The following is a 10,319-nucleotide window of genomic DNA, read 5'->3' on the forward strand; positions in this document are numbered from 1 at the left end:
AAAAAATGGAAAGACAACCGTCACACAGCAATTGCGGCCCAACCCAGTCTTCCAACACCACATGCAATGTCTGTCAACGAGCCTGTGGCTCAAGGATCGGACTCCTTAGCCACCTAAGAACCCATGAAAAATATAGTTCTGGCACGGAGATGAGATAGGTTGAAGAGGTTGCTGTCAATTTGATATTGGATATCAATGCCCTGGGGTAGATGTCTTGGGTTAATGTTTTCATAGCTGCTAAGAAAGTGGAGAAAAGGGTGGGTGCCAATATACAGCTTTGTTTTATGCCAGTTCGGATGGCAAAGGGCTCAGAGGTAGAATCACTGCAGAGGATGGAGGCAATCATCTGGGTGTGGAGGAATCTTACAATAGTGATAAATTTGGTTGGGCAGCCAAATTTTGACATGATTTTCCACAGCGCCTCACGGTTGACAGAGTCAAAGGCTTTGGTCTGATCGATAAAGGCCATATACAGCTCCTGGTGGTGTTCTTAACATTTTTCCTGGATCTGCCTGGCTGCAAAAATCATGTCAGTTGTGCCTCATGATGGTCTGAAGCCACACTGGGACTCTGGAAGTACTTCCTCTGGAAGAAGGTGCTGAATCCCTCTCATCAAAAACTTCTACCCTGAAGAGTAGAGTTCCCAAGGGTCTGGGAGAAGTCAAGTATTGGACTCCCCCAATCCCACAACAGTAGGTCTTTTTACCTCTGGCTAATAGGTTTATTCCCTTTTAATGGGATTGCTGTAAATTTTTCAAGTCCTGGTTATAAAATATAACCTGTGAAAGAGATCATCCTCCACCTTGAGGGATCGCCGATGACAATGTGAACAACATTCCTGACCTAGACTCATAGATTCCTAGATGTTAAGGTCAGAAGGGACCATTATAATCATCTAGTCTGACCACCTGCACAAAGCAGGCCACAGAATCTCACCCACGCTCTCCTGTAATGTATGTCTGAGCTACTGAAGTCCTCAAATTGTGGTTTAAAGACTTCAACGTGCAGAGAATCCTCCAGCAAGTGACCCGTGCCCCACACTGCAGAGGAAGGCAAAAAAAACCCAAAGAAGCGAAAACCCTCAAGGGTTGCTGAGCAGCATCTCTCTCTTTCAAATCACCTTAGAACTTCACTCTTCAGGTTTATGAACTTTAATTCTTCAATGCAAGTCCTCCTTTCAAAAGTCCTATTTAATAAAGCAATTACAAGTCTATGATGAAACCAGCTTTTAAGTTGAAAAGGTAAAACCGAATGCATACCTGTGCCACTATATACATCGGGGTGGGCAAACATTTTGGCCCAAGGGCCAAATGATATGGCGGGCCATGAATGCTCACAAAATTGGGGTTGGGGTGCAAAAGGGGGTGCGGGCTCTGGGTTGGGGGCGAGGAGTTTGGGGTGTAGGAGGGTGCTCAGGCTGGGATTGAGGGGTTTGGAGAGCAGGAGGGGGATCAGCGCTGGGGAAGGCGGTTGGGGTGTGGGGAGAGGCTCAGGGGGTGGTGCGGCCCCCGACCCAGCACTCCGGCTGGAGTGGGGCTGAACCGCGTGGTGCGGCCCCAGACCCAGTGCCCTGGCCAGAGCACCGGAGCACGGCCAAGCTGCGTGGTGCAGCTCACGCGCCGGCTTAAAACAGCTCTCAGGCTGGATCCGGCCCATGGGCCGTAGTTTGCCCACCCCAGTATATATCATAAATAGCTAAGAATTTCTTGTTTAGTTGGTTCCCCTTTTTCTTGATTTCCTTTTAGTTCCTCATTAAGTCACACTGGATGCCACTTACTTGTTTCATATTTTTTCCAGAAACACTGTGGTAGGAGCTCACGGTTCAGAGGTCTTGCAAATATTTTTAGAAATCTAAATCTAAGCCAATACAAAGTATTGGCATAAACATATAGGCTGGTAATACAGCAAGCAGCAGAAATACCAAGAAACCACTGATTCCTAGGGAATCAGTTTCAGTTTTCGTTCTTAACACAAGAGAACAGCAGACACTCTATCACTAAGGAGAGCATTCCCACAATGGAAAATACTTCAGCCCAAACAAACAGTGCCGGAAGTTAGCAACAGTATCCCAGCTCTGAAAAGTGGCTCCTCCAGTACAGTACATTGACAGCAATCAGTCATTGATACTTTGGAGGAAGTAGAAAATTCCCGCAGTGGAAAATTTCTTCCTAACCCCCATTAAGTCAGTGATTGCCTTATGCTCTACAGCCCAATGTATATACACATATTCAGCTACACCTACATACACACACACACACATCTTAAAGACTATAACTGTGGATCTTATTGTTAACACAGAGTTTTTAAAAATCCTGCTAAACTCTTTAGACAAAATGAAGTCCTGTAGCAGTAAGTTCTATAGGTTCATCATACATTGCGTAAAAAGTTATTTCCTTTTAGAAGCACTGTTTATTGTCATTCAATTTTATTGGTTTTTTCTTTACGTAAAAAGTAAGAACTTGATTTGTCTTCTCTGTGCCATTCTTTAGTTTATATACCAGAACCATATTCCTTTTTATTTATATCTTCTCAGAACTAAACATATTCCTAACCTTTTCATTTTCACTTCATATGGAAGTTTCTTCATGCCTCTAATAATTTCCCCCACCCACCTCTGGACCCTTTCTTTTTTTGCTATATGTTTTCCAAGACAGGAAATAGAACTGAACACAGCATTCAAGGTGAGAATGTTATTACTAATTTATAGAATAGGACAGTATACAGTATTATCCTATTCTTTATACATCCTAAAATTTTTGGACCACTATTTCACACTGAGCAGAGGTCTTCATCAAGCTATCCACAATGATTCTCAGATTTACTCCTGAGGGGATTCTGCACCAAAAAAATTAAAATTATGTGCCAAAATTAAAAATTATGTCCATAATATTTTAAAATTCTGCACATTTTATTTGTCAATAAATAAATGTGGCTCCAGAACGGCAGTGGGGAGCACAGACCATTGGCTACACTAAGGTGGGAGATCACCCTGAAGCCCCCCACAAGTTCAGGGACTCGGCAGTGAGGATGCACCTGACCCTGACACAGTGCAAGGGCTGGGCCTCCTCCAGAAACACCCCGGGGCTCTGACCCTTTGCACCAGGTGGACCACGTGTGGGTGGGCAGGCTCAGCCCAACAGGATTCAACGTGGAAGGTCTTAGTGTGGGGAAATCCAGGTGTGCGGTGAGAGGTTTCTGTATGGGGCAATCGGGGTGCGGGAAGCTCAGTGGGAGATCTGGATGCACAGAGGCTCGTTGGAGGAGGGAGGGGGACCCAGGGGATGGTGGTTGGAGCTCTGGGGGAAGGCCTCACATCAGCGAGGACTTTGGTTGTTGTTTGTGATTCAGACAGAAAACTGTGCGAGCCGGCATAACGGGAAATCTATACAGACAAATTGCATTCGAAAAAGCAAAAAGGGGGAAATAGATTGGGGAATGGGCAATCCCCCCCCTAAAAAACTGCACCCATGGTCACCCCCTGCCCGTCTTCCTACCCCCTGCAGGGAAACACAGGAAAGCTGCGGGGTGGGAGGGCTTTTCTGCGGGTGCACAGTCCCACAGAATCCCCCAAGGAATAAAGATTTATTTCTTCAATGTAGCTATTTAAGAACACAGAAATAAATAACAGTTCAAATTATTTCTTTTAAAATGGATTGCCTTGCATTTGCCAATAAAGACTTTCATCTGTCATTGAACTGACAATTCATCTAGCTTGTTATTGTAGACATGGTCACCTAACTAAAATTGTCCAGTCACAGAAAATTTTAAACAGAAGCCCTGGATTACAATTATTATGTTGTGAAAGTTTGAAAGGCATGGCACTCTATGTCGGAGAGGAAATTTCTCTGCACAACATCCCTTTAAAGGACAGTTATGATCAAACAAATTACTACGCAAAAATTGCACTACACGCAATATATTTAAATCAGTATGAATTCTGAAAAAAGAAAAGGAGTACTTATGGCACCTTAGAGACTAACAAATTTATTTGAGCTGTAGCTCACGAAAGCTTATGCTCAAATAAATTTGTTAGTCTCTAAGGTGCCACAAGTACTCCTTTTCCTTTTGCGAATACAGACTAACACGGCTGCTACTCTGAAACCTATGAATTCTGAGACAGTTTTGCATACTAAATTATTATTTCAGTGATAAAATAAGTTTTTATGGTTTTTTTCCCTTATATTGCTGTTAGCAACACTGCATAACCGGTATGAGGGGCACTCATCACAACAGGAGAGTGAATTGGATTATTTTCTGTTTGTACATGAGTAACAGAATTAACAAGGGGAAAAGCAAGTTTTTTTAAACACATACTGGTGGTGATGCATTAATCCAAAAGAACCCATCTAACTCTTAGATTGCAAGGTGAATTTGCTAATTTTGTAATTGGAAAATCCATATTTACAAGTAATGTGAGAAAATATATAGAAGTCATGAAGATACGCACAAAACACCACAATGTCATTTTTACAGTCATATTGCTCTTTAAAATGCATCAACTTTGGTTCAAAGAAAAATAATTACAATATTTAATTAACATTAAGGATTGCGTATATGTAGTTATTAAAAGTAGATACTGTGTATGCCTACCAGGTTACTAACAAAACCCTTTAGGGAAGACACTTGCTGTAAATTTTTCTAGTGCTTGGGGCTTTCTACTTCTATTTTTATTTTATTATATCTCACCAAAAGTATAACATTTCTCCAAATAATCATGAAGCGTTTCTAAGCAGGGGAAGTTTTTGCTGTGAAAACCACCAGCTACAACTGTTGCAATTTTAGATTTGTAATGAGAATCCCTTCTCTCTCTCCCTAACAAAACTTCTCCTTGCCCTTTCAGAAAGCTGTGTTACTCCGGGATGTGTGCACACAGTAGGGTTGCCAATTTTGGTTGGATGTATTCCTGGAGATTTCATCACATGACATACTTGTTTATTAGAGATTAATCTTTAATTCCGGGAGGGTTGGCAACCCTAGTGCCAGAAGAAAAGGAGTACTTGTGGCACCTTAGAGACTAACCAATTTATTTGAGCATGAGCTTTCGTGAGCTACAGCTCACTTCATCGGATGCATACCGTGGAAACTGCAGCAGACTTTATATACACACAGAGAACATGAAACAATACCTCCTCCCACCCCACTGTCCTGCTGGTAATAGCTTATCTAAAGTGATCATCAAGTTGGGCCATTTCCAGCACAAATCCAGGTTTTCTCACCCTCCACCGAGAAAACCTGGTTTTGTGCTGGAAATGGCCCAACTTGATGATCACTTTAGATAAGCTATTACCAGCAGGACAGTGGGGTGGAAGGAGGTATTGTTTCATGTTCTCTGTGTGTATATAAAGTCTGCTGCAGTTTCCACGGTATGCATCCGATGAAGTGAGCTGTAGCTCACGAAAGCTCATGCTCAAATAAATTGGTTAGTCTCTAAGGTGCCACAAGTACTCCTTTTCTTTTTGCGAATACAGACTAACACGGCTGTTACTCTAAAACCTAGTGCCAGAGAACTCTTTTCCTAACCCACCCTATCCTGCCCATTTCAATTAATGATGCCTTAAATCCAGTGTTTGTTCATTAGAATTACCTTCAAGATGATGAATTGTGATGTGATGAACACTGGATTATAAAATCACCAAATGAGTCAGGCAAGCAGAGAAATCACGTCAATAAATTTTTTTATACACAGTAATCAGAAATGTTTATATGAAATATGGATAGTTTAAGGGGTTTGTAGCAAAATCAATAATCTATTTTTAAAGCTTGCCTTCACACAACAGTTCCCTTAAAACTCAGGTCCCACCACACATTTTGAAAAGTGCAGGAAATAAACTTTGCTACAGTAGTTAGAATTCAATTTCTCAGTAAAAGAGAGAGCATCTAAGGGTATACACAGGCAATTGCCAGGCATAACGGTGACTGCTGTACCAGCACCTAGTTAGGCCCTGAGATAGGGCAAAATCTTATGCACATGCTTAACTTTACAAAGCAAGTAATCCTATTGATGTCAATGGGGCTATTCACAATGTGTGACATTAGGCATGTGCATTAATCTGCACAGAACTGACGTTCTTCTCTGCAAAATGTTTTTGAATACTTTAAGCAAGTGCAATAGTACACAAATCAAAACTATCCCCTTTATTATTATTATTCATTTTATAGCAGTACATAAAGGCCACAACCAAAGCTGGTGCTAGGAATATCAGAAGGGCCATACTGGGTCAGACCAATGGTCCATCTAGTCCAGTATCCTGTATTCCAACACTAGCCAGTGCCAAATGCGTCAGACAGAATGAACAGAACAGGGCCCTGTCGGCCAGCCCCCACATCTGGCAGTCAGAGGTTTAGGGAAACACAGAGCATAGGGATGCATCTCTGACCATCTTGACTAATAACTATCCATGGACCTATCCTCCATAGGATCACAGAAGATTAGGGTTGGAAGAGACTTCCGGAGGTCATCTAGTTCATGAACTCCCCCCCCCCATTAGCTATACTTTTGGCCTTTACAACATCCCATGGCAATGAATTCCACAGGTTGACTGTGCGTTGTGTGAGACAGTACTTTCTCATGCTTGTTTTAAACCTGCTGCCTATTATATTTCATTGACCCTGGTTCTTGGGTTATGAAGTGGTAAATAAGACTCCCCAATAACTTTCTCCATCGCATTTATGATTTTGCACACCTCTATTATAGCCCCTTAGTCATCTCTTTTCTAAGCTGAACTGTCCCAATCTTTTTAGTCTCTCCTTGTATGGAAGCTGTTCCCGAGCCCTAATAATTTTTGCTGCCCTTCTTTGTACTTTTTCCAACTATAATATACCTTTTTTTAGATGGGGCAACCAGAAGTGCATGCCAGAACAACCAGTAATCAAGATGTGGGCATACCATGGATTTATACATATAATAGCATTATGATATTTTCCATCTTTTTATGTATCCCTTTCTTAATGGCTCCTGACAGACTGTTAGCGTTTTTGACTGCTGATGCACTCTGAAAAGATCTTTTCAGACAACTATCCAACATGACTCCAGGTTCGCTTTCATGAGCAACAGCTAATTTAGACCCCATCAGTTTGTATGTATAGTTGGGATTAAAATTTCTGATTTGCATTACTTAGCATTTATCAACATGGAATTTCCTCTCACATTTTGTTCCCTCCCTTTCCTGTACAGTTTTGAGATCCCTTTGTAACCCTTCTCAGTCAGCTTTGGACTGAACTATCTTGAGTAATTTTGTATCATCTGCAAATTTTGTCACATCAACGTTCACCCCCTTTTCCAGAGCATTTATGAATACGTTGAATGGCACTGGTCCCAGTATAGATCCTTGGGGAACCCCGCTATTTACTCTCTCTGCTGTGAAAACTGAACATTTATTCCTATTCTTTGTTTCCTATCCTTTAACCAGTTACTGATCCACAAGAGGACCTTCCCTCTTATTCCAGGACTGATTTCTTTGCTTAAGAGTCTTTGCTGTGGGACCTTGCCAAAGGCTTTCTGAAAGTTCAAGTACATGATATCCACTGGATCACTCTGGTCCACATGCACATTGACTCCATTAAGGAATTCTAATAGATTCGTGAGGCATGATTTCCCTTTACAAAAGGTATGTTCACACTTTCTCAACATATTGTGTCATCTATGTCTTTCATAATTCTGTTCTTTACTATAGTTTCAACCAATTCGCCTGCTACTGAAATTAGGCTTACCAGCCTGTAATTGCCAGGAACACCTCTGCAGCCTTTTTAAAAAAATCAGCATTACATTAGCTATCCTCCAATCATCTAGTACAGAGACTTAAGCACTAGGTTACATACCACAGTTAGTAGTTCTGCCACTTCATATTTGAATTCTTTCAGAACTCTTGGGTGAATACCTTCTGGTCCTGGTGACTTACTATTGTTTAATTTATTAATTTGTTTAAAAATCTCCTCTGACACCTCAATCTGGGACAGTTCCTCAGATTTGTCACCTAAAAAGAATGGATCAGATGTGGGAATCTCCTTCTCATCCTCTGCACTGAAGATGAATGCTAAGAATTCTTTTAGCTTCTCCAATGCAGCCTTATCTTCTCTGGATGCTTCTTTACCACCTTGACTGTTCAGTGGCCTCACTGATTGTTGGGCAGGGTCCCTGCTTCTTTTTGCCTCTGCTTTTTTTAATCTGTTGTTCAGCCATGGTGTCATTTTTTAAAAATTTATTGTTATTATTATTTGGGGTATACATTTAGTTTGAGCCTCTATTATGGTGTTTTTAAGTAGTTTTCATGTAGCTTGCAGACATTTCACTCTTGTGACTGTTCCTTTTAATTTCCATTGAAATAGCTTCCTCGTTTTTGTGTTGTTCCCTTTCTGGAAGTAAAATGTTACTGTGGGAAATTACTAAACACACTGGAAGAGAGGCAGAGAGATTCTTTACAGCTATTCAGAGATGACTCTGGCTGAGTTGTTCAGAGGCTTTGTAGACACTGACAAAAACGGATTCCTATTTATCAGCTATGGAAATATTCAAAAATTAATAGAAGTCTTTTTCCATCTACACAGAAAATATAATGCACCTTTTATTAAACAATATTTAATTCAGGTGAAATGTGCAACATTGAAAGCTCTGAAGAGTGAAGTCATCTATCCAGGAAACACACTAGGGACAGCAACATTTCAACCTTCCCCACAGCATCCTGCTAACATACACTAAGCCAAGGATCGGCAACCTTTGGCACGCGGCCCGTCAGGGAAATCCACTGGTGGGCTGGGATGGTTTGTTTACCTGCAGCGGCCGCAGGTTCAGCCGTGGTTCACCATTCCAGGCCAATGGGGGCTGTGGGAAGTGGTGCAGGCTGACAGATGTGCTGGCCGCCGCTTCCCACAGCCCCCGTTGGCCTGGCACAGCGAACTGCGGCCAGTGGGAGTTGTGACTGGCTGAACCTGTGGATGCTGCAGGTAAACAAACCATCCGGGCCTACCAGCAGATTTCCCTGGTGGGCCCCATGCCAAAGGTTGCCAATCCTTGCACTAAGCCTACCCTGGAAGGGCCACATCTTGGCCCCAGTATAAAATAACTACCTCCAAACAATTAACACAGGCAGAAAGGATGGGGACTAATTACGCTAAAACCATTAAGACCAACATGGGAGCAGCTTTTTGGCACGACTAGCCATGGATGAATTGGAATTAGTGACCTGGAGTACCAGGCTCAGCAGGACTCCCACCTTTTGGAGGCTTTGGGAAACACCCCTGTGACCCTGACCAGTACCCTACCCAGGGGACCCTCGCAACCACCATATCTGCACCCACTGCCACCCCCACACCAGCCAGCCCCCCCACTCCCGCGCTCCCCCCACCAGCCAGCCCCCCCACTCCCACTCACGCGCTGCCCCCGACCACCCACACTCAAGCGCTCCCCCCCCGCACCAGACCAGCCCGCCCCTGCCTCAGCCCCCAGACTCCTCCTGACCACCCCACCCTCGCAGAATCCCCTGGGAATGCCCACAGCGCCCCCTCCTCGCACAAGGCAGAACTGACCCGTACGCGGGGGCTAAACCGTCCCCGCAGAGCCACTCCGACCGCTCCCGCGCTCACCCAACCGCCAGCCGCAGACTCTATCTCTGTCAGTTTCCACCACCTTCCGCTTCCGCTTCCGCTTCCGCAGGAGTCTACGCCTGCGCGCACGGAGGGCGACGGTTCGCTGAGTAGGGACACACTCAGAGCCGCGGCCAAACGCGCTGAGGGCGGGCGGGCGCCCTGCTGGCCCCTGGGTGCGTTCTACTCCCGGCCCGCGCGCGCTCTTTTCGCCCGCGCGCCCTTCCCTGTCCTCAGCCGCGGCAGACGTGGGGGTGGCGTGATATGTGGGGCAAGCCCCTGTGACAAACCGTCCGAGTCAGACGTTCCACGCCCAGCGTTGCCAACGCCCAGCATTCCAGAGGCCGTGCGGCCTCAGGCCTCCCCAAAATAATGAGACTGGCTTAAAAAAATCACAGGATTAAGAGACATAATATAGTTGGGTTTCTTTTTTTATTTGTTTTCTGCCTTTTGAGCCATTTGGGTACATTCAGGTGGCAGTATCTTTTCTCTGCAATCCTGAGGACTATAAACTAACCAGTTTGAAATGAAAGCTGAGGTTTTCATGTAATCACTTGACTCCAGGAGTTGGGGCTTTAAGAAAAACACCAAATAATGTGAGACCTTTAAAATCATGAGGAGCAGGAACAGTCCTACTTCAGGCTTGCAGTATATGCACTCCCACATGAAAGCTATGCATGCACAAATGTCCTCTTTCTCTCTTGAATACCTCTGCTTGTATTCATTGCATTCCTCTTGTG

At 43.8% G+C, this 10,319-nt stretch overlaps 1 protein-coding gene across 6 annotated transcripts in view; it reads right to left on the minus strand.

Annotated features, from left to right (window-relative positions):
- The window catches only part of ZDHHC21 (zDHHC palmitoyltransferase 21), a 65,642-nt gene extending 55,905 nt beyond the window's left edge, over window positions 1-9,737 (minus strand). For 4 of the 6 annotated variants that reach the window (XM_073345425.1, XM_073345419.1, XM_073345424.1 and 1 more), the window contains exon 1: window positions 9,523-9,737. The gene's annotated coding sequence lies outside the window, so the exon portion shown is untranslated. Of the gene's footprint in view, window positions 1-7,818; window positions 8,537-9,522 lie in introns of all 6 variants that reach the window. The other 2 variants (XM_073345421.1, XM_073345422.1) reach the window with 2 other exon arrangements.
- Between the last annotated feature and the right edge of the window lie 582 nt (window positions 9,738-10,319).

The sequence above is a fragment of the Lepidochelys kempii genome, chromosome 5 (genome assembly GCF_965140265.1).
Source record: "Lepidochelys kempii isolate rLepKem1 chromosome 5, rLepKem1.hap2, whole genome shotgun sequence".
In the NCBI taxonomy this organism is placed as follows: domain Eukaryota; kingdom Metazoa; phylum Chordata; order Testudines; family Cheloniidae; genus Lepidochelys; species Lepidochelys kempii.